Genomic DNA, 24,443 nt, shown 5'->3' with positions numbered 1-24,443 from the left:
CTATCGGAGGTTGATGACGTTCCACCTTCACCGCAAGGAGACTTTCCTCTTCATAGGGCAGATTGAAGGTTCTCGTCGACCCCAGTATCTGGAGGTCCTTGTCATCAACCATTGCCCATTTTTTTATCAATTTTGACATTCGTCGGTTCGCTGCACGATATAACCCTAAAAATTAACAACCGGTTTCAGTTGAACTGTTAACAAAGTAATGAAGGAAAAAAGTAGTCGCAGTAAGAGACACATAACTCAGAGAAATGACGAATCGGAATCTGATTTGACTACGTCGCTCGTCGTCTAACACGATACTATACTTAGTTATAGAGAGAAGAATTTGAAACTCACACTGTCGAGTCATAAAAAAAGAACAGTAACGCTATTTTGTAACGATGTTTTTATAACTCGACAATGTGAGTTTTGGATTCGTCACTATCTCTCACTGTCTCACACGATACTGTAGATAGAGAGATAGAAATGAATTTATTTTTTTACGATTAGGAAGACATCGAGTGACTACTACTTTGGATATCCTCTTTGCAAATGTTCCTCTTTGCAAAAATACACTTTTATAAAGTGCGGCTAAGGCCGGTAGGTTTGGAAGGGCCTTTAAAAATAAGGATGTCCGTCTACTGTTGTCCTTAGTGTCCAGTGGTGGACGTCCATCGATTGAGATAAGGACAAATGTTTTTTGTTTTAGCTTTTTTTTTTTCTTTGACTAATTTACCCGTTCCCCTTCTGTTAGACTGAGTATTAGATGTAGGTAGGTACGACTATAGTCCAGCGGGCGGGGATCGAATCCAAGACCTCTGGGTGTCGAGTCGGACACCTACGTAGGAGCTTATAACTTAAACGAAAATAGCTTAAATAGAAAAAGTAAAACTTTATTGTAATTTTACATAAAATACTAAAAATTAGACGTATAATGTATAAAATAAAGCTATTAATACTACATGATAGGATAAACAGTTTAAAACTCATTCGAAAACGTGAATCATAAACGCAAATAAGTCTAAAATATTTAAAATATATTTGTGAACAAGCATTTGTGTTAAAACATTATTATATACTTTCACTATTACCTACCTATATACCTAAATTAATGTAATTAATCTCATATTAGTCTCGTTTTCTAGGAGGCAAAAAGTCACAAAAGTCTAAAAACAAAAACCATAAAATTTTCAGAACTTCAGTTACGTCTTTTATATTTTTACCTTTACCTCCTTTACTTTGTTTTTAAATCACATTAAAAATATGTTTAATTTCATCATGTTTTGTTAATTCACAATATAATAGGTTAATTATAGGTTAAAAATCTTGTAACAAAGTAACTATTTAGATTTTGAACACGTTAAATAACCAACAAGATGAAAAAAATACACACAAAAAGATTGCCGTCAAAACACAACCAAATTAATGTTCAACGTCGTTAGCATTAATCGGTAGCTGCCTTGATGACCACGCGCACTACGCGGCCATGACTATGCCGTGGTCGCTGTTCGTTGCGACCACTAGTCACGGTCGTCGCCGTGTATTATCTATTAAACTTAATTCCTAATCCTGACGTACAATCCATCTTGTCGCTTGTATAACAGCGGCGGCGAATGGTTGTGTTCTAAAAAAAGAAACACCAACTGTCCTTGATAATCGAAGCGTACTCTTGCGGGGCACTTCTCCTGGCACAACTTCCTGCTGCAGTTCCAGTAGCGTTTGTCGTTCGTGGTCTGAGTGAATGTATAGTGCTTGATGCGCAGCAACGGTTTCCTCATCTTGGCTATGTTGATGAACTCAAAGGGCACATCTAAGATGGACTCTGAAACGTAAACGTCAAACTTTACTTATATTCTGAACTAGCTGCCTCCGCGTAGTTTCACCCGCGTGGTTCCCGTTCCCTTACGAATACGAAGATATTACATAGCCTATAGCCTTCCTCAATATATGGGCTAATACTGAAAGAATTTTTCAAATTAGAACAGTAGTTCCTGAGATTAGCGCGTTCAATCAAACAAAAAACTCTTCAACTTTATAATATTAATATAGATAACAGTTAAAAGACTTCCGAGTTAATTTTTTTGACAAATTAGCCCTTTACTAAGATCTCATCTGATCAGTGGCGTGCATAATGTTTTTAACCAGGGTATGCACTATAAGTAAAAATTTAAAAATTGCTTGGCCGACTATGTATTCAGTGGTCCAACATAGGTTTGTATCGAGTTGTTTGGGTGGGCATTGCTTTTATGCATCTATGAAGTGCACGCCACTGCACCTGATGTTATTTGTCCATGCAGTCTAAGATTGAAGCGGGTTTCCTTGAAAAAGGTGCAAATTAGATAATAAAAAAAATTAAAAATATACAAAATTGTCCTTTGAGTAGACTAAAGGACAATTTTATATTTTTTTTTTATCTTTACAAGTTAGCCCTTGACTACAACCTCACCTGATGTTAAGTGATGATGCAATCTAACATTGAAACGGACTAACTTGTTAGGAAGAGGATGAAAATCCACACCCCTTTCAGTTTCTACACGACATCGTACCAGAACGCTGAATCCTTTGGCGGTAGGGTGGTAGCTAGCCACAGCCGAAGCCTCCGAAGAAAATTCTCTGGTGTGCAGGTTTCCTCACGATGTTTTCGATCACGGTTAGAGACATGTGATATTTTCACATGATGTGATATTTAATTTCTTAAAATGCACATAACTGAAAAGTTGGAGGTGCAAGCCCCGGACCGGATTCGAACCTACGCCCTCCAGAATCGGAGGCAGAGGTCATATCCACTGGGCTATCACGGCTTTCTATATACATTGCCAGAATATAATTTATCAACTATTTAAAGGTAATTACATAACAAACTTCTAATAGGTAATTTAAAGAAAGACAGTTAAATTTAAACATTATTTTTTTATGGACAATCACATGAACAACACCAAGATTATTGAAAAATTTCCTACGTATAATTTCAATATAAATAATAAATATAGCAAAATGTATATATTACGAGTGGATATATTAAGACAAGCAAAAAATGCATTTTACGTATTTTTACAGCACTTTTGAATCAGTTGCGATGTACTATGGATAAAATGAGATAGAGCCGAATTCGAAACTCACTCCGTCGAGTTATAAAAACATCGTTACTGAATAGCGATACAGAATCCTATTCGAATATCGGACGAGTGGTGACAGGCGAGTTTTTCGCGGGGCGGCCAAGATCCTTTTTTTCATATTTTACAAGTTAGCCCTTGACTACAATCTAACCTGATGGTTAGTGATGATGCAATCTAAGATGGAAGCGAGCTAACTTGTTAGGAGTAGGATGAAAATGTACTCCCCTTTCGGTTTCTACACAACATTGTACCAGAACGCTAAATCGCTTGGCGGTACGTCTTTGCCGGAAGGGTGGTAACATGCCACAGCCAAAGTCTCCCACCAGCCAGACCTGGACCAATTAAGAAAACCGCAATCGGCCCTGCCGGGGATCGAACCCAGGACCTCCGTCTTGTTGTTCAAAGTCTCTGAAGCGGCGAAAAATCGGTAGCTTACAATATAAAACTGTTTGGTACACTATTCCACTGCCTATATTAAATAGCGCACCTAGCCTTAAAAGTACGAAAAAAGCCACTTAATACCGATTCAAAAGTGCCAGTAAGTAAGTATTTATAAACTTGTAATATGATATAAATCTATACAGCTTTATTAAATCGAGTAATGTCATGAAAAAATGTTATAGATATCAATCGTTCCTCTACGTTAACACTAGTATCTGAATAATAATAAAAGTTACAGTTATCCTTTTAATCACGTATGTAGGTACTAGTGCTCCGATTCTCTATGGTAAAGAGTATTTTGATTATAATAAAGGTTACATATACCAATAAAATTACGAGTACGTACTTGTATTCGGATCCTCTATGGTACGATTATAATAAAAGTTACAGACATCCATAAAATTACTTACTAGTGTTCCGGTCCTCTATGCAAAGAGTATTTTGATTATAATGAAGTTTACAGACATTCATTATGTTACTTACTTGTGTTCGGATCCTCTATGCAAATATTACTTTCATGATAATACAGTTTACAGACATCCATTAAATTACTTACTAGTGCTCCGATCCTCTAAAGTATCGATTATATTATCGCCCCAATTCGCTATTATTAACGAGTTGCGAAGCTGAAGTGGCAATGGGCGGGGCACATAGTTCGAAGAGCCGATGGACGTTGGGGTCCTAAAGTGCTGGAATGGTGACCCCGCACTAGTAAGCGCAGTGTTGGCCGACCCCCCACCAGGTGGACTGACGACATCAAGCGAGTCGCAGGGATTCGCTGAAAGCAGATGGCTCAGTATCGTGATGTTTGGAAGTCCCTACAAAAGGCCTATGTCCTGCAGTGGACGTCCATCGGCTGATATGATGATGTTCCGGTCCTCTATGTAAAGATTATTTTGATTATTATAATAAAGTTTACAGACATCCATTATATTACTTACTAGTGTTCGGATCCTCTATGCAAAGATTATTTTGATGACAATACAGTTTACAGACATCCATTAAATTACATACAAGTGTTCCGGTCCTCTATAGTAAAGATTATTTTGATTATATTAAAGTTTACAGACATCCAATAAATTACGTACTAGCGCTCCTATCCTCCAAGGTATCGAGTACATTATCGCCCCGATTCTCTATTAAAATGAACTACTTGGATAAAACCAATAGTTTTGTTAATAAACTTCGACGGGCATTTTTCACACATAGATAATACCACACTTTAGTACGAGTACGTGCTTAGTTATGACTTCAATATAACAATAAGTGTGAATTAGAAAAGAATTCGTGCTTAATTATTTAAAATTGAATTACCACTATACGTTACGATAAAAGCAGTGCTTTTAAAACGCGAGACGCTTACAACTACGAGTAAATACCGCTTAAGTATCGTCTTGAAAATTTAATCTATCGAATAACACGTTAAATTGTAATCAATATGTTCAGTTTACAATATATCGACAGATTACAATATCGCGAGTGAGATTATAAACTAACGTATTTTACAATTTAACGGTAACATATACATTAAGTACCTACTTATATGACACACTTATCAGTGCTTAATATAAATTGAGTATTGATGACTAGAAATTACAATACGATTATCTAAAAATGAATTTCTTATTTACCTAAGAAATTTATTTTTAGATTGGAATTCCCCGTTTATTCGGGCTAATCTCAGTGGATTAAAGTTTAAGTTTAAGATAACTATCAAAATTATTTAAAGTTCAAGATAACCATTAAATATATATTTAAGACGACGACTAGTATGATATCTTTGGTTAGCATAGTAAAAGTGTTATCATAGAGTAATTATTACTATTAACATCGATTGCAATTAAATGTTTACAAGTGACATTTATAAATCTAAGTACTAAGTATACATCTGTAGATGTAATCGAATAAAAATCGAAGATCAGTACTTGGAATAAAAAGCAAAACATTTAATTGAGGGGATAAAAGAAGAACAACAGAACACAAGCAAAAACTATTGAAATTTTTGTGTGTCCTCTACTCAACTGATTTTCACAAATTTCGTGAGTTTCATTTAATCTATAACGAAGTAACACATAGTTTTGTTTTATGAAAAACGAATGTACGGAAAAAAACACAATTTCACGTGAACGATGCAGTGAGCCTTAATAAAAAACTGAACAAGACCTCAGATCGTATAAACGTTTTAGAAAGACATATATGTCGGGTCGTGGTTATGTTCAAGAGAGCACTTTATGATCTTCTTCCTGTCCTTGTCTAGCTTCAGTTTGGCGCTGCATTTCTTCGACGATCGTTTAGAGCAATACCAGGTGCCGTTCAACCTGAAGAAAGTGTTGTTGTTCAAGAATACCAGCGGGCACCCGTGCATTGTCGTTATGAAGTGGAACTTCAGATCTGAAAGAACAGAAGCAATTAGTAACAAATTCTAAGCCATCGTCAGTCTGAAGGCTAATTCAATATATTTGCTATATGCCAATTGACATATACGAAATAGAGGTTATATGTAACAAATGTCATGCCGTGCTAACTGGTGAATATCATCAGTAGGTAGATGACATTTCGTCAATTGATTTGATGTTTATTTTAATAGGTAACAAAATCACAATCTGTAACAAAGGCTAAAATAGTAAATAGGCTAGCTGGACAATTGAAAAGGTGGCGAGTCTCAATGGAGACGCTCTGAAAGATATACCTTCCTCGTTCTGCCATACACTACCCAAGAAACGGCAGCTACGCGAGTGAATCCGCGGGGCGTCTGCTAGTCATATTTTAAAGAGGTAACTACGTACGTTTGTGATGTTGTAGGGGGTAATCTCTGGATCAACTGAACCGATTTTGAAAATTCTTTTACTGCTACAAAGCCACGTTACTTGTGTTTGTCATAGGTTATATTTTATCCCCGTATTTTCACGGTAACGCGAATTACGCTGTTGAAACCATCGGGCGTCGGCAAAATAAAGATAATCTTTATGCCTGATGGTAATTTACCGGCCACTACAAAAATTTACTAATCCAAAACATTGGGAAATAAAGATCTCTATTTTAACAAACTACGCAACTTTTGATAAAAACTGTATGACTAAAAAAATGTCCTATATAGGTAAACGTTTTACAAACGCTTTGCAAACGCGCTGCTTATACGTTGAACATACGCTACTGTGTAACCTTCCTTATTTAAACCTAACAAATACTCTAAAATTATTTAATTAATTATATAAATAGTAATAGTATAGAGGTACAGAAGCAAAGAAAAATCATTTTATATATTAGACATAAATTATTATTATTATTTTGTCTTTTAAATATCGTTTTACTGATATAATGAGAACATCTTTACACACTTTACAAATACAACTGAATTACATATTTCATTTCATACTATCATAATCAAATTTTTCCATTTAGATGTGTTTACCATTGAGATTAGGTAAAAAATATCGATATATTGATCAATATTTTAGACAAAATATCATCGATATAATTTCGATGTATTTTTAAAACCATTTTCGCTTTGAATTACTGATTTTTTTTCACTTAATTTTAAAGGTAATTAATAATATCGATATGTATTGGAATGTTAAATATACACATATCAATACTACTTAAAAACGTCGACATATTATTTATTTTTCGATATTTTTTATTTATTTATCACAAAAATATGGCGTTATAGCAATAAGTTACACGTTGCGGAGACATTTATTTATAATTTAAGCAACACATACAGAGAGACGAATGTACCTACTAATAAGTATACTTCTCAGCAAAAAAATAGAAACAGTCCGCAAGTGCTGTTCAGAAGAACTGTTTTTAATTTTTTGAAGAGAAGTGGAGTAGAGTCAACCACGCTTAATTCGCCCAATTAGACTATGAACCACTTCCTTAATCACGTGTCTGCCTGTCTGCCCCTGACTCAAAAACATATTGATATAAAAGTGGTTATTCTGACTAAATACATTACGCGATGGTTCTTTGCATTTTTGAAATTGTAACTTGTTCATTAATTGCCAGCGCTTGACCGTGTTTTCATTTGATATGAAGTGACAATGAAGTCTACTACTTAGGTACTTTATTCAAAAGTTCAATTTATTCAAACAATATTTCTGATTGATGTCTACGCAGAATTATATTGAAGGCACGGCCAAATCCACCAAGTACTCGACCAAACCGAAGAGAATAATTTAGTTTAAGATACAGATTAAAGAATAATAGGCAGATAGAGCGTACAGAACACGGCAGGGATGCATTCTCAAGTCAATACAACATGAAGCGTCGCAGCAGTAAGTAATTTTTTTTTAATATTTAAAAAATTGCTTACAAGAACTAAAAAAATAAGATGGAGTATATTTATAGGTAATTATTGATTATTAGTCTATTATGAAGACGAAAGACGAAAGTCTTCGAACAGTGCGTGTTGCCAGTGATGACCTACGGATCCGACACTTAATCGCTGACTATGGGCCTTATTAGAAGGCTCAAAGTCACTTAGCGAGCGATGGTGCGAGCTATGCTTGGAGTTTCTCTACGTGATCGAATCAGGAATGAGGAGATCCGCAGACGAACCAAAGTCACTGACATAGCTCAGAGAGTTGTGAAGCTGAAGTGGCAATGGGCAGGCCACATAGTTCGAAGAGCCGATGGACGTTGGAGTCCCAAAGTGCTGGAATGACGACCCCGCACCGGAAAGCGCAGTGTTGGTCGACCCCCCACTAGGTGGACCAAGGATATCAAGCGGGTTGCAGGCAGTTACTGGTTGCTGTCGGCTCGAGACCGTTGTGCTTGGAGGTCCGTGCAAGAGGGCTATGTCCAGCAGTGGACATCTATCGGCTGACAAGGTAAGGTAAGGTAAGTCTATTATGATGTCAATTTAATGATTGTTGTAATTGTTGTAAATGTTAAATCTTGAAATACAAATTTTAAAAAAAGTTTTTAGATATATGCAGATGTCAAGAAGACGCGTGACGTTTGTTTTTTATGGGTTTCACCGGCCTCATCGCGTTGCTTGTATAGACTCATTCTGTATCATTCTTTAGTCTGTAGTCTAAGACATGAAATCCTAAACTGGTCCAAACTAGCCCAGTTTGGGACTCGCACACAAAACCTTTCGGTTAAACATCAATACCTAACTACATCAGAAACCCCCCCAGCAATAAACAAGCAAAGTACCTACCTAAGCCATTATTTTATTACACCAACCGAAATGCAAAATAAATTCAATTTATAATCAAAATTATAAAATGTTGTCATATTTCAGTACGTTGAGAACAGGTCACAAAATCACAATTAAATTTTCAAAATATACAAACACATTATTTACATTATTACCTATTGTATAATTTTACTGAATTATCTTGAATTTCTACTCTCGTTATAGATAGAATTACCTAAATATATACATTTTTTTTAACAAAAAATGAAGATTTGGCTTGGTTTGCTATTTATTTAATTACGTATTTAATTATTTATTACCAACCATAGTCTTTTTTGCGATATACCTAATTATCTAAATTTTACCATTACGTAATAGAAAAAATCATCATAATTTTCTTAACAAAGTCATAAGTATTTTTACAGGAATGTTGATAACAGTAGCTAGAGCGGAGAAAAAAAAACATCGATAAAAGTCGAATGTTAATTACTTAAGCCTTTGTAACCTTAGTTTTGAGTTTTCTGTATGAAAAATATAATTACTACTACATCGCAACATGTCCTTATTCGCACGAGAATTTCATTAACGAACGTTGAAAAAGCGTTCAAATATTGTATGAAATTATATGAAGGTCTATTTCCAGCGCCAAAATTGAAAATGACTGCTCGATAAACAGCGTCGTGTTTTATAAACGCTGTCACGTGAACATATACTTGGGAATGCATTTGTTGTATTTGAACGCTATCATGAAAAATATCATTACAACTACATCGCAGCATTAGCCCTCATTCGGACAAGAGTTTTTTTAACGTCCGTGAAAATAGCTCTCGTGCGAATGAGGCCTTATAATATCATTGTACGTATAATTTGGAATTTATTAAGGGATTTTGGTTAACAAAAATGATTGGTGTGTGTGGCATAAAAACATTCAACGCAATATCCTTTCTCACATTCAACGCAAAACGATCTGATTTTTTTCACTTTGTTGTTTGCATCGAGTCTGTTCAGAGTAGTCCTCAACTTCTGGTAGCAGCCGACGCAGTTTCTCCTCCTGATTCCATGCGTTTGGTACTTGTGATTTCTTCTTGCTTTAAAAAACCGGCGAATGGCTGCAACGACATTAGTAGTTAGTTAAGCGAAATTTGTATAACATCAATATTTGAATTCAAAATTTATGCACGTCACTACTTTTACCTAAGATGTTAGAAAAAATATTTACAAGTTTTTTATTTAGTGAGTAAATTTTGCACATACTTACTAACGTGTAGTATGGGCGAAATTTTTCAAATAAATTTTAAGATATCTCCAATCGACTTAATTATTTTAACTGCAACATCTTTGGGATTTCGCCATGTTCAACATGGCGAAATCCCAAGATGTTGCAGTATTCAGTATATTCATTGCAGCGGATGTTGATTTTTTTTTACTTTTATGTTGTCACTAATGTAGGCACTGACTAAATAAAATAAAAAAATAATAGGTATTTAACTCAAAAGTTTTGCTAGTAAAAAAATTTAACAGAGTGCCTAGTACCAGTTTGATATTATGAATATCGCGTAAACGTAAACGCGAATTTACAAGGAATTGAAACAGCGCCATCTAGTGGCATTACTGCACAACTGTTTCAATTCCTAGTCAGCCATTGACGGTCAATTATTCTAACGTTTCTACAGCGCAAACGGCAGCGAAGACGTTTCATAAGTCGAGCCGTCATGCACGCAGCGACCAATACACAATCAGTTATAGTCGTGGGTGCTGCAGAAACGTGAGAATAATTGATCGTCAATGGTGTGCATTAGAAATTTGTGTTTACGTTTACGCGATAGTCACAGTATGAAAACATTGAAAACCACCACTAGGCACACAGAACTCGAATTCAAAGAAAATATTTATTTATTATTTAATTAAACGAAATGATATTTCGAGCGGAGCGTCCTTCGGAGGGTGCGTATGTTCCAGATCGCAGATGACAATTTCCGTACCGCTGGGGTCTAGCCTGACTTTGGCGCGACACCCCCTGTATATCCTCTGCGAACAGTGCCAATAGTTCGCCTTCTTGTTCATTTTGTGAAACGTGTGGCCCAGCACATGCAAAACACGACCACCGCGCAATGATTCGACGAACTTCAACGGTCCAGGAAAGACGGAATCTGTAAAAAAAAAAACAAAATATTTTTGTCACTACCCGCAAATACATTTTTTATACTACATATAATTTGTGGTGTTGTAGGAGATAATCTCTGGATCTACTGAACTGATTTTGAAAATTACTAGTAAAATGCCACGTTATTTATGAGTTTCATAGGCTATATTTTATCCCGTATTATATTTGCAACGGGAACTACGCGTGTGAAACCGTAGGCTAGTACCTTATAATGAGATTAATCTGCATCTTAGGCATAGGCGTATATAGTGGAAGGGCCGGGTTGGCTGTGCCCACCCTAGAATGGACCTGCGGCCTTATTATGTATCGCAGTGTACCATTCAAACAATGAGTCACTACATCATTTTTCATCGTATATTTGTTTTTGTTATCATCTAACATATTTATTTCACAGAAATAACATTAACTGCGCCATTTCAGATAAAGTGGCAGTGATTTTTTTGCGATCGTCTAACATGATTATTTCAACGAAATTAAGTAAATACCAGTTTTTCGTCAAAATTAAGTTACTACTTGCTACTACCACTAATAGACTAATGCCATAGTACGTAAAATGTCGATAATTATGTCATTTCGTTGAAAAAACCATGTTAAATGGTTGCAAAACCGAAAATACGATGAAAAACGATGTAGTGACTGATTGTTTGAATGGTACACCGAGTTACATAATAACCCTGCCGTGTCTACCCTAGCTAGGATTCTGGACTACCGATATGGAATTATATTATGATACTAATAACTTATTGTGGGGGCCAGGCCATCGTAGGAAGTAATCCTAGATACGCGAATGTTCTTAGGCAGATCAACGCTATTGTAGATTTAAAATCGAAATAAATATTGACTTTGGAGTAAAAAGAAATCTATTTTCAGTAGGTACGTCGGTAGTTATTGAGAAAACAATCAGTAGACGTATGTAAGTATACAATTTTATTTATTTGCACTTTCTTCCAAATCGAAATCTATATGAAAAAATATTTCATTTACAGATTTTTACAGCTTATTAAAATATTATTATTCTAAAATTTTACAACTAAATCAATCAGAAAACTATTTTTGATTAAGTTACGTATAGGAAAAAATAAACTTCCAGATACCTACATGTTAGAGCATTTATTTAAAAGCATGTTTCTTGAACAATTTTTTTAATATCAATAATATTATTTATTGAAGTAAAATTTCTTTACGCACCTATAACTTGTTGAATAAGATGGTGAATGCGTGACAAGCGTTACGAAAAGTGTGATCGTGCGAGGCGAACGGATGCAAAGTTGAGAGGGAGATAATACTACACATATAGATGGTGAGACAAAAGAAGTTTTGCTTTAGTCGTGAGGTCACACTCGTTTAACCGACTTCCAAAAAGGAGAAGGTTCTAAGTTGTATATATTTTTTTAATATTTTACTTTAACAAATACTCCTTCCGCGGTCTTGTGGTAAAGAGGTGGAGGATGGCTGTGTTTGAAGCATCCATCGATGACGTAACCGTAGTCGTCAAGTTTCAGTTTTGCTGTGCACTTGCTAGTTATACGTCGTGAACAACACAGCGCCTTCTTTCCGTTACGATACGAAAAAGTATAACCTCTGTACATGAATACTTTGCCACGATTTGTTTGTATCATTTGGATTTTATCTGTAACATTAAAATTATCACTCCAGTCAAATTAGACATCCGAGACTACATCAATAGCTCACTCATAAAGCTGAAAATTGGTATAATTCGTCAAAACATAAAAAATACTACTCAATGTCAGGTTACGAAAATAGGGTATTCGCAATTTTGAGGAAAACAGTAAGTTTTTTTTATAAAATTAGTAAACACAAATTTGTAGAGCGTGTAATTGTCAATAAAAAAGTTATCAATGTTTCCTAAGATCACCGTTTCTGAGATTTATAACGATATAAAAAGATTTTGAAAAATGCACTTTAGACCTCAATATTTTACAAACTGATTCTTAAATCGAAAAATAGTGTTTTACAGAACCATTTATAACAAACAAAAATATGTTTCAAATACCTATCGAACATTACCCCATACTATCAGATAAATGAGTAAATAAAAATTCATCCCCACTTTACATGTAGAAGACGTACCTCAAAAAAAAAATTCAAGATTTTATGTTACAAGTGTAGCATTTTTAATTTACATAATGATGCTAAATTACAGTTTTGTAGTGGTCAAAAAAAGATTTTTTTTTTTTTTTTTTCATTTTAGTTTAATTTAATAAATAAACCCTCCGTGGTTCTGTGATAAACAGGGGGTAGGTGGCAGTGCTCGAAGATTCCCCCGATGACGTAACCATCATCGTCGAGTCTGAGCCGAGCGTTACACTTGCTACTGATTCTCTTAGAGCAGCGCAGGTTCTTCTTGCCGGTGTAATAGGAGAAAGTGTAACCTCTGTACATGAACACTTCGCCGCGGGATGTGTTCAAAATTATCAATTTTTCTGCAATTACCCCGTAAATGTTACTCAGTTTCATTTCTATCAGAAATGATAAGAATAATTTTAACAACAAAACATTTTTATATTATTCAAATAAAAAATATTTTCACACTTTTTTATACTTATATTTAAGGAGCCTAATAAGATACAATTTAAATAAATTTATAATTCAAATGAGATTTTGATCGTAATTTTGAAAACTTACATACAAGGTATTAACTTTATTTATTTATTTAATTTAATAATCAAGCAATACCACACATTACATTATACAATATAATAATAATTATACAAGTTACATTTTTATTATATAATGCAAGTTATGGATACCTACCCAGTTTAGGCGTAGCATTTTGTCGAGTGAGTGAGGAGACCGATTTTATTTTTTGTTTATTAATTACCCGTAGCTATATTTTAATAGTTCGAAGAGCCGACGTACGTTAGGGTCCCAAGGTTCTGGGCCTGTAGCCATGTGGCATGACGATTCTCTTTCTACAAACGTTAACGCTTCAAAAACTAAAAAATTGTATAGGAATGACAGATCTGAACGATAACTTAATCACGTGACCTGTCGATCTCAAATGTTATTCCCATATTTTTTTTAATTTTCGAAGCGTTTGCGATAGTAGAAAAAGAATCTACGTACCACATGGCTACAGGCCCTGGAATGACGACCTCGCACCGAAAAGCGCAGTGTTGATCGACCCTCCAATTGCGATATCAAGATGGTTACATGGATGCGGTTTTCTTGCGTCCATAATCAGCGACAATACTGTTGATGGTCACGATGACTATGACTATAACTATGACTATGACTATGACTATGACTATGACTATGACTAAGACTATGACTATGACTATGAAAGAAGAAAAAAAGAAAGATTTTTATTTGGCAAAACACAAAAAAGGAAATCATGAAACATAAATACAATATATTAGTAGTAGGGCCTTTTCTGCGTTTGTCAAGGCATCCTCCCAGGTATCACCCGTTAACAGTAAGACTGTGTCATCAGCATATGACACAATTTCACCTTTCGAAATGGTTAAGAGGCATAGATTGTGCATGTAGATAAGAAACAGGGTAGGGCCTAAGATGCTGCCCTGAGGAACACCAAAGGTCAGGTTAACTTCATCACTGAGGTGGTTACTTATCTTAACTTGTTGAGTGCGGTTAGTCAAGTAACCGGTAAAAATTTGTAATGAAATGCCGCTAATGCCGAGAGAGTCCAATTTATCCACAAGAATAGGGATCGAGACCATGATTATGACGGTGACAATGACTATGACTATGACTATTATGACTATGACTATGACTATAACTTTGACTATGACGATGACGATCTCTTTCATTTTCTTCCGCAATTTATTTTAACAAACATGCCGTTCGCGGTTTTGAAGTACTCCGGCGGAGGGTGTACATGGTCAAACACTCCTCCAACCACATATCCTTCGTTGTCCAATATAATTTTTGCGGGACATTTCCCTCTCAGCCTCCGTGAACATAACAATAACCTTTTTCCAGAGAAAGAGAACGTGTGGTGCCTAAACATAGGCACTTGGCCTTTATCCGTTGGTAGATACTGCAGTTTTTCTGAAAATAGTATTTATTCATTTATTTCTAAATGTACTAGTTAACTATAACTAATCTCTGTGTTTTGTAGCCTTCATTGGTTTTGTACGATTAAAATATTTCATAGATTACAACTAAATAACAAAAATAACATGGGTTTCCATTGATTCAGAGAATAAAAGTCTTACTCCAAGTACAATTTTACTTTTTATCCCAAAAAAAAACATGGTTGGTCATATAATAATTTAAAAGATCGAACTGTTTATTTAATAATTTAAAAGATTTTCAGACAAATGAAGATTCGACTTATTAAAAGCAACAAAATTCATTTATCACAATAATATTATAAAGGCGAAACTTTGTGTGTAAGTGTACTATTTATGTTTGTTCCTTGTTTGTGAAATAGATTTTTACTCTGGATTAACAAATACACGTATTTAATATATAATACAAAAACTGAATTCCATGCGGACAAAGTCGCGAGCATCCGCTAGTTACAAATAAGCCCACGCCGCAGCGCGGTTTCGCCCGCATGTTTCCCGTTCCCGTATGAATCAATCAAACAAACAAACAAACTCTTCAGCTTTCTAATATTAGTATAGATTTGATATGACAAGTTTGACAATTTCTAAAGTCTCTACCACTAATTCGTAAGGTTCTGCTGAGAAGAGACTTTGAAAAGAAATACCTACGAGAGATTTTAGCAATATATATTTTATTTTCCATTTTTCAATTTAATGTACAATCCGTTATGGGTCTTATGAAAGAGAGGAGGAGGGTGATTGTGGTCGAAGATTCCCGCAAGAACTCTCCCATCGGAGTCGACGGATAACTTCGCTGGACACTTCCCTCGGAACATCCTCGAGCAGCGCAATCTCTTTTTCCCATTGTAATAAGAGAATGAGTAATCATTAAACATTGGTATGAAGCCTGTGATGGTCGGAAGAAATTGTAGATTTCCTGTAAAAATCACACAACTCATTAATAATAGTACATTATGATATAAGTGCGGTAAATTGAAAATCACAGCCGAGGCGATATTGCAGCTCGTGGCGAGAGCTTTAGTAAAGAAGCAGATGTTGTAATTATCAAAGCGCACGTACGTCATACGACGTTTTATAACACATTTGCGAGAAGACACACTTTCTGAAAATGAATTTGCATCTTTGCCTGTTTTCCATATAATGAAATTTTGATACGCTTGTCATTTTTGCACAGATTACTCATAAAGTAAATTAATATTTTTGTGTATCTGTTCTGTTCTGTGCCTGGCCTTGTAGACGCAGACAGGGACCGGCCATGCGATATAGAGCATAGACCCACTACACACTTTGAACACACTTTCTGAAAATGAATTTGCATCTTTGCCTGTTTTCCATATAATGAAATTTTGATACGCTTGTCATTTTTGCACAGATTACTCATAAAGTAAATTAATATTTTTGTGTATCTGTTCTATTCTGTGCCTGGCCTTGTAGACGCATACAGGGACCGGCCATGCGATATAGAGCATAGACCCACTACGTTGCTACAATGCATGTTGACGGGCTTAATCTGATACTGTATGATTTTAACAATAATTATTAGATCTTAAAAATAATGACAGTACCGACGCCTTAACGTACTCTACAAGGCACGGGGTTTAACACCACCAACTTCCAAACTCCAGGCTAATGTTACTGAAAGATTAGAAGAAAGATCAGTTCAGTCCTACATATAGCTTGACCCAAGCACCGAATCTAGGACATCATGATCCAAAACCACATAAGCTAACCACGGAACCACAACAGTTCATCACTGAGTTAAAATAATAAACAGTATATATAGTAAAAGAAATACAATAAATTTTTTTAAATTTCTTTATTACCACGATGACGATAGCGAAAGATGCAAAACTTGTATTTCAAAAAAATAAAACTAAAGGTTACAAAATAGACTTTTATTTACTTCACAATGTTAAACAATTGAATAAACCTAAAGGTCACATATCACCACGGACAAATATAACGTAAGCCTCCATTCGCACGAGCGATTCCCAAGTATATGTTCACACGCTTTTTTCGAGCTGTGTTGTATTTTAAATTTTGGGCATTGGAAATAGACCTATATTTAACTTCATACTATATTTGAACGCTTTTTTAACGCCCGTTAAAAAAACGCACGTGAGAATGGATATATAGATATGGATAAATTTATTTTACAACTATTATTATTATACTTGAACTTTTGATTTATCACGGAATCAACGACCCAGTTCAAGCTAAATCAACTAGGGGGGTGGGGGGCGGGAGGGGTTTAACAACCCATAATCGACTCACTGTTGAGCACGAGTGTCAACGGGTTAGGCCTTTCACCACACTGGCCCAATGCGGATTGGCAGACTTCACACACATAGATAAATAAGAAAATTCTCAGGTACGCAGGTTCCCTCACGATGTTTTCCTTCGCCGCTTGAGACGTGATATTTATTCACTAAGATAATTTTAAATAATAACTATCAGTTTAAATACTAAAAGAAATACAATTAATTGTTTCATGTATATTAACAACAAAGCAAATAAATACTTGCCATTAAATAAAATAAAATGAAAAAGTATTTTATTTTCTCTTCTTCACAATCAAACAGCAGCATTGAAATTACAGCTAGCCGCCCGCTTACTTAACCTTAAAGCCTCATTCGCACAAGTGTTTTTTAACGGACGTCAAAAAAGCGTTGAAATACAACAAATGCATGCCCAAGTACATGTTCACTTGACAGCGTTCTTAAAACACGACGCTTTTTTATCGAGCTGTGTTGCATTTTCAATTTTGGGCGTTGTAAATAGACCTTCATTTAACTTCATACTATATTTGAACGTTTTTTTAACGTCCGTTAAAAAAAAACTCTCGTGCGAATGAAGGCTTAGTGTTGCATTTTCAATTTTAGGCGTTGGAAACAGACATTAATTAATAAATTAAGAACGTTAATAAAAGCGCCAACGCTGAGTTATCGCTTTTTTAACTCTCGTGCGAATGAGGTATAAAACTTGACGTATTTATGTTCCATTACTAATTTTGATATAAAACCCGTCAGATGTCTGGTGGTAAATCGGGGGTGAGTGGCAATGCTCGCAACATATTTTAATGACATACCCTTCAGAATCTACTATAAGTCTCGCCTTGCATTTTCCCCTTGAACATTTCAAATATCTTTTCCCGTGTTCATATGAGAACGTATAATTTCTAAACATCGGTATAAGTCCTCCTGGCGTTTGTAGAAATTGAAGTTTTTCTGTAAAAATTCAAATTTTCGGACTATGAAATACCTACAATACTTTAGCAATAGTATAGTATAGGAATAAAATTATTAATTAAACTCGATCAAGTGAACAATATTCATTATAATATTTCATTTGCGACTCCACTCAAGTAGGTATATTCGCAAACATCCGGTTATTCATCCCCACTTTCACCCCACAAAACTTTTAAACGACTCAACCGATTTTCATCAAACATGTCTAAGCAAATACTTAATCCGTAAGTGTTAATAACAATGTTATTTTGTGTGAAATTGTATTTACTAAGCTATTGTTTCTTGATCGCGACGCACGCCGCTGCGGTGTGCGGCGCGCCGCAGCGGCATGCCGCAGATACTAACTGCGACGGAACAAAAGACCACTGTAGACGTTTATCATACGATTACATGTCCGACGCCGCGTGAAGAGATGAAGAGACCATAGCTTTAGTCTCTTCGAATTGATATTTGCTTATTCAAAAAAAATCACCATGAATGATTTATTTCTGGATAAAAGTAAACACTAACATGCGACCAAGTGAAGAGAAATAGGCAAAATATCGTCCAATTGCAGCGGAGCTGTCCCAGTACCATCTCATTCGTCCCAACGCAATGAAAGAGATAGTGACATTTCCAGTTGCACTGCCATTGAATTTACTATACGAATAATAAATATACAGTAAATATACTGATATAGTTATTTCATCTCATGTATAGTATGCGCATTATCATCTGAGTCGTCCGGTCATAAAAGTCAAAAAAGATAGGAATGTGCAGCGCGCCTACCTGCGCACCCTAATTATCGATAAACGGCTACCTGCGCACGTGCTAATGATGAGTCAATAATGATTTGGACGATTCTGATTGGTCGGTTTCTAATGTAATTGCATTGCGTATTTTTTTTGCTATAAATGTGTTTACTGCAATTAAATAAATACATTCATGTGTTACTCGTTGCGCACTATGGATACTAATATATAATAAATTTGGCAGAAGACGAAGATTCTGATGATGAAGACTCAGATGAAGATTAATTTTATTTAGTTAATAATTATATAATATGAAATATGTATTATATTAAATCAAATATTGTTAATTTTTTTAATTTTGTGAACAAGATACGATAATAAACTTTACTTATCGATAATATGTCTTTCATTGTTACACCCTTCACTAGACGGCTCCATAAGACCCATAAGTGCAAGCGAGATAGATATAGAGAAATGATTTATGGCCCTAAGACTCAGTTGTTAATGCTATTAGTATAGTGTAGTGTTAATGTGACAGGATTGGTTGCGTGTGCAAACAGAAAGGGCGTCAGCAAAACAGAAAAACATTTTAAAATTATTATTTTTAATAATATTTAAGTCCATTTAGTTAAATAATAATACACAGTATGTATACAGTATTTCTATAATTTCTGAATTGAAAACTCATAGGCAATTTTACATGGTTTTTTTACAGGGAACAATTTTTTTTTTCTTGCATACGTAAGGGGCCCGTAGTCCGTAGTCCGGAGGGGGGGGGGGGGGGGGGGGGCGTATTATTGATACGGCGGTAGGTACTCCCCTGAGCTGAACCTCTTCATCGAAAAAAATAATAATTTAATCCTACGTTAATATTATAAACGCGAAAGTATGTATGGATGTTTGTTACTCTTTAACGCCGCCCCTACTTAACCGATTTGACTAAAATTTAAAGTGAAGATAGAAAATACCCTGGATTAAAACATAGGCTAATTTCGATTTGATTGTAAAATCCATGGTTCCCGCGGGATGAACAACTGAATTTCACGCGGACGAAATAGCAGGCGTCCACTACTATCTATACTAATATTATAAAACTGAAAAGTTTGTTTGTTTGTTTCATTGAACGCGCTAATCTCAAAATTACTGGTCCGATACTTTTGTCGCGAAAATAAAATCAAATTGGGGTGAACTAGGGGTAGAAAGTTTGTATGGAAATTCTTTCAGTTTTCAAGGTACATTTGTAAACGTAAAATTAGTGGACAATTTATTACACTATAAAAAAATTGCAAAAATATAAAAAGAATGGTGTGAAATAGGGGTTGAAAGTTTTCATTGATTTTCACGCGGACGAAGTCGCGGGCGTCCGCTAGTAATATAACATAATTAAATATAAAAATCAAGCCCTTCCAAAATCAACTTTAACGTAGATACCGTTTGAAGTCCTGTGGTAAACAGGCGGCGGGTGGTTGTGTTGGAATTGACCTTTGACAATGTAACCTTCGTCGTCGACCGTCAGTCGTGCATTGCATTTTCCACAGGCTTTCCTCGAACAGCGTAAATTTCGTTTTCCGTTGTAATAGGAAAACGTATATCCTTTAAACATTGGTAAGTCACCCTTAGACGTCGGCAGGAAACTTAGTCTCTCTGGATAAACACAACACGTGAAAGTTAATACTCTATACCTACAATCATATTTTTTCTTTCTTATCTAATCTATATATTATAATAAAAAAAACAACAATATCTTTCAATCAATGCTTTTTCTATGAAATGTTGACATTTTGGCTTAAAATAATCAAGATTTAATTAAGTGGAATTAATATAATTAATATGAATAATACTTTTTTTAGTACTGAGTTTGGTCAGCAAAATGTACTAAAAAAAATTACTACAAAAATAAAAATCAGACTGCATAAAATTTAAAAACTGAAAAGAAAAAAACAAGCACAGTCCAAAAGAGTAGAAAGCAAAGCCTTCTTGCAAAAAAGACAATACCTTCATGAAATTTAATATAGAAATATTTGCAATAATAAATTATTTTTAGTCCTAAAATGTTGAACCGATTTTGACGAGAGTTACTTAGATATAGTTGTTAGTTATATACGGTAGGATCCTACTAAAACAGTTTTGGAAATTTGGAAGAATCCTACTAAAACTGTTTTGACATTTTGTAGGATCCTACTAAAACATCTTTGGAAATTCGGTATTCGGTGCAAATTTCCAAGTACCACTTTCTCACTGCCATTTAGCATCCATTATACGGATTCTAGTATATAATCCGTCAGAGGTTTTATAATAAGTGGGCGGTGGATGGCAGTGGTTAAACCTGCCCTTGACAACGTATCCATCGCCGTCAATAGTTAAGCGAGCTCTGCATTTGCCCCTGAGTCGACTGGAACACCGAAACGAGTTATTGTTCGAGCTCGAAAATGTATAATTCTTATACATTGGTATGTTACCCTTTATTGTTGGTAGGAACTGAAGTTTTTCTGGAAATTACATTTGCATTAATTTTTTGGTCTATTATTATATCACGCCTTTTGTTTGTCTGTCAATCCGCATTTAAGAGTAGATACAATGTTGTCTACAATATTACAATTGCCTTTGCTGGCAATTTTACAGAATTTCTTTTTTTATTTCTACATTATATTATTATGATTTTATTTTTACAACTAGTAATTAATAAAATGTCAAATTCTGATAATGTCAAATAAATGTTATTTAAGATTAAGAAAAATACCAAATAAATTATAAATTATTACTTTGACCATCAACAATTTACTCGTATCTACTGTATAACAACATTCGTTGATATGATAAAAATTGGATCTGTGTAAGTGGGTTAAGTGCGTCCAAGAGCCTATGTATACATTGGGGTCCCAAGGTGCTGGAATGGCAACCCCGCACCGGAAATCGCAGTGTTGGTCGACCCCCCACTAGGTGGACCGAAGATATCAAGCGGGTTGCAGGGAGCCGCTGGATGCTGGCGGCTCGAGACTGACTGAGTGCTTGGAGGTCCATGCAAGAGGCATATGTCCAGCAGTGGACGTCTATCGGCTGATAAGTGGGTCTAAGCTCAATTATGAAGAGGATTATTTACTGTAGTGTGCCCTATACAATAAAATAAAAATTTTCATACATATTTACATACATACATTTGTTTTTAACAAGTATAAAAGTAGAAAAACAAGTTTAGTAAATGCATTAAAAATTTTATTCAACTTTCTAAAAAACAACAAATTTACTTAATAAAACCTCACATTACCCTGACACCCTTTTGTTTAGTCCACAATGCTTTATTTAATTTACTAAGGCCTAATCAGCATAACCCAATGACCAGTGAGATGTTACTACATATTCCCGTTAGAGTACGCACTCTTTCTACAAGAGTATATCTTAGGTCTAACACTCGCCGACGAAACGTGGATAAAAGACGATTGTGACTGTTAAACGGTTAGTGACATTACTGGCGTTGGAATAAAGTCGAAAATAGTTCCGCTACGCCGCGCCTTGTCAGGTGATATAATATCGAAAATACCCCGTTTTTGAATACAAAGATAAAATAACGATAATACTAATTATTTTATTATTTATATTATATTATTCCATTAAATTTGAAAAATAAGGATCCGCCAAGTTTTAAATTCTTAGTAGTACCTATGACCTACGAGTCTTGCACAGTTAATAAAGCTTCTGGAACCGGACTGAAAAGCTGACTTTAGCAAACATATTCTTGTATTTGAAACACTTTTTATTGTAGGTTTAGGCATTATCGAGGGCTTATAAAATCCATATTTTATACGAGAACGTAATCCGTACATATATTAATTTTAATCGAAGCACCCCATCACAATATATATCTAAATGTCATAACATCTCACTGTCAACTAGTTTTAAAAAACTTCGTAATTTTTTTTTTGAATAATAACAAAATGTAATGTCAATGTCATACATTATCAAATTTTCCCTCTTTTCTTACATGCTTCATGGATCTCCTATGTTTGTCAATGTCGTTAATACCACCGTGAGCTATGCTAATGGCCCGTTGGCACAACTTGCAAAAAGCCTTCTCTTTCTCCTCCATCGACTCTATCCATGGGAACTCAGTTAACCAGGATTTTCGAAAAGTGCACATACGTTTCTCCTTCCGCGTTTTAAAGCCAAACGGACTCTTCTGGAGGATTATTTCGAAATAACGTTTATCTAAAACAGAAAAAAAATAATAGCTGAATCTATACTAATATTATAAATATGTGAAGTTTGTGAGGTATTACAAACACAGACAGATTAGTAGTTATTAGTTGTAAAATTGAGAACCTCCTCCTTTTTTTGAAGTCGGTTAAAAAGTAAATGATTTAATTTGACTAATAGCCTACGACTAATATCCATGTTTCGAACCACGCGGGTGAAACTGCGAAGCGTTTGCTACTCTATAACGTTAACTGAATAGGCTAAGAGCCAGTGAAATTCTTAATTTATAAAATGACTAGCTGACGCCGCGTGTTTTCACCCGCGTGGTTCCCGTTCCCGTAGGAATACGGGGATAAAATATAACTTCCTATAAATGGGCTATATAACATACAAGATTTTTTCTAATCGGACCTGTAGTTCCTGAGATTAGCGCGTTCAATCAAACAAATAAACAAACAAACAAACTCTCCAGCTTTATAATATTAGTGTGGATTTCTTGTGTTATCCTGTAGAAAATATATAAAGTACGTATTAATTGACCAAATGAGCTTTGGAAACTTAAAATCTGCGAACGCCAAAGCCATCATGGATCAAACTCCATTGAAGTAAGCCAAAAGATCGGCTTAAGTTCTGGAATTTGTTTCTAAAGTCCGTTTCCTGATTTATTTAGATTTATTTATTTATCAGCCTTATTTGTATGATGCAGACATCCAAACATACAAAGTCTTAGATTTGTAATATTAGTAGTATGTTTTAACGGTTTGAAAAAAAAAAACATTATAACTGATGAACAACTTATTTAATCATTATAATACTGCTGCATAAGCAGATTTACGTAAGTTAGGGGTAAAATTAAAATTAGACTTACTAACACATCGTCATTAACTCATATTCGGCTCACTGCTGAGCTCGAGTCTCCTCTCAGAATGAGAGGGGTAAGGCCAATAGTCCACCACGCTGGCCCAATGCGGATTGGCAGACTTCAAACACTCAGAGAATTAAGATAATTCTATGGTATGCAGGTTTCCTCACGATGTTTTCCTTCACCGATTGAGACACGTGATATTTTATTTCTTAAAATGCACACAACTGAAAAGTTGGAGGTGCACGCCCCGGACCGGATTCGAACCCACACCCTCAGGAATCGGAGGCAGAGGTCATATCCACTGGGCTATCACGTCTCTAACTAACACATAATTCGAGTATAATTAGCTGCAAGAATACTGTTACGACTCTCTATTATCTTTTTGGAATACGAAAACCAAAAAGCTTAACAAACAAGAAAACGAACAATAAAACTAATCACAAATCTTCAAAAAATGACGTAAAATTCAGGCTGTATGATATAAGATCTTTGCTTGTCCAA

General features: G+C 35.1%; 1 protein-coding gene across 1 annotated transcript in view; it reads right to left on the bottom strand.

Moving 5' to 3' along the window:
• LOC112050230 (uncharacterized) overlaps window positions 1-24,443 on the bottom strand; it is a 43,253-nt gene that overhangs the window by 4,876 nt on the left and 13,934 nt on the right. The window contains exon 5 of the transcript XR_008251178.1: window positions 1-23,089. The gene's annotated coding sequence lies outside the window, so the exon portion shown is untranslated. The remainder of the gene's footprint in view (window positions 23,090-24,443) is intronic.

The sequence above is a fragment of the Bicyclus anynana genome, chromosome 10, assembly GCF_947172395.1.
Source record: "Bicyclus anynana chromosome 10, ilBicAnyn1.1, whole genome shotgun sequence".
Classification (NCBI taxonomy): Eukaryota; Metazoa; Arthropoda; class Insecta; order Lepidoptera; family Nymphalidae; genus Bicyclus; species Bicyclus anynana.
The sequence above is the reverse complement of the archived record's forward strand: the minus strand, read 5'-3'. Positions and strand labels throughout refer to the sequence as shown.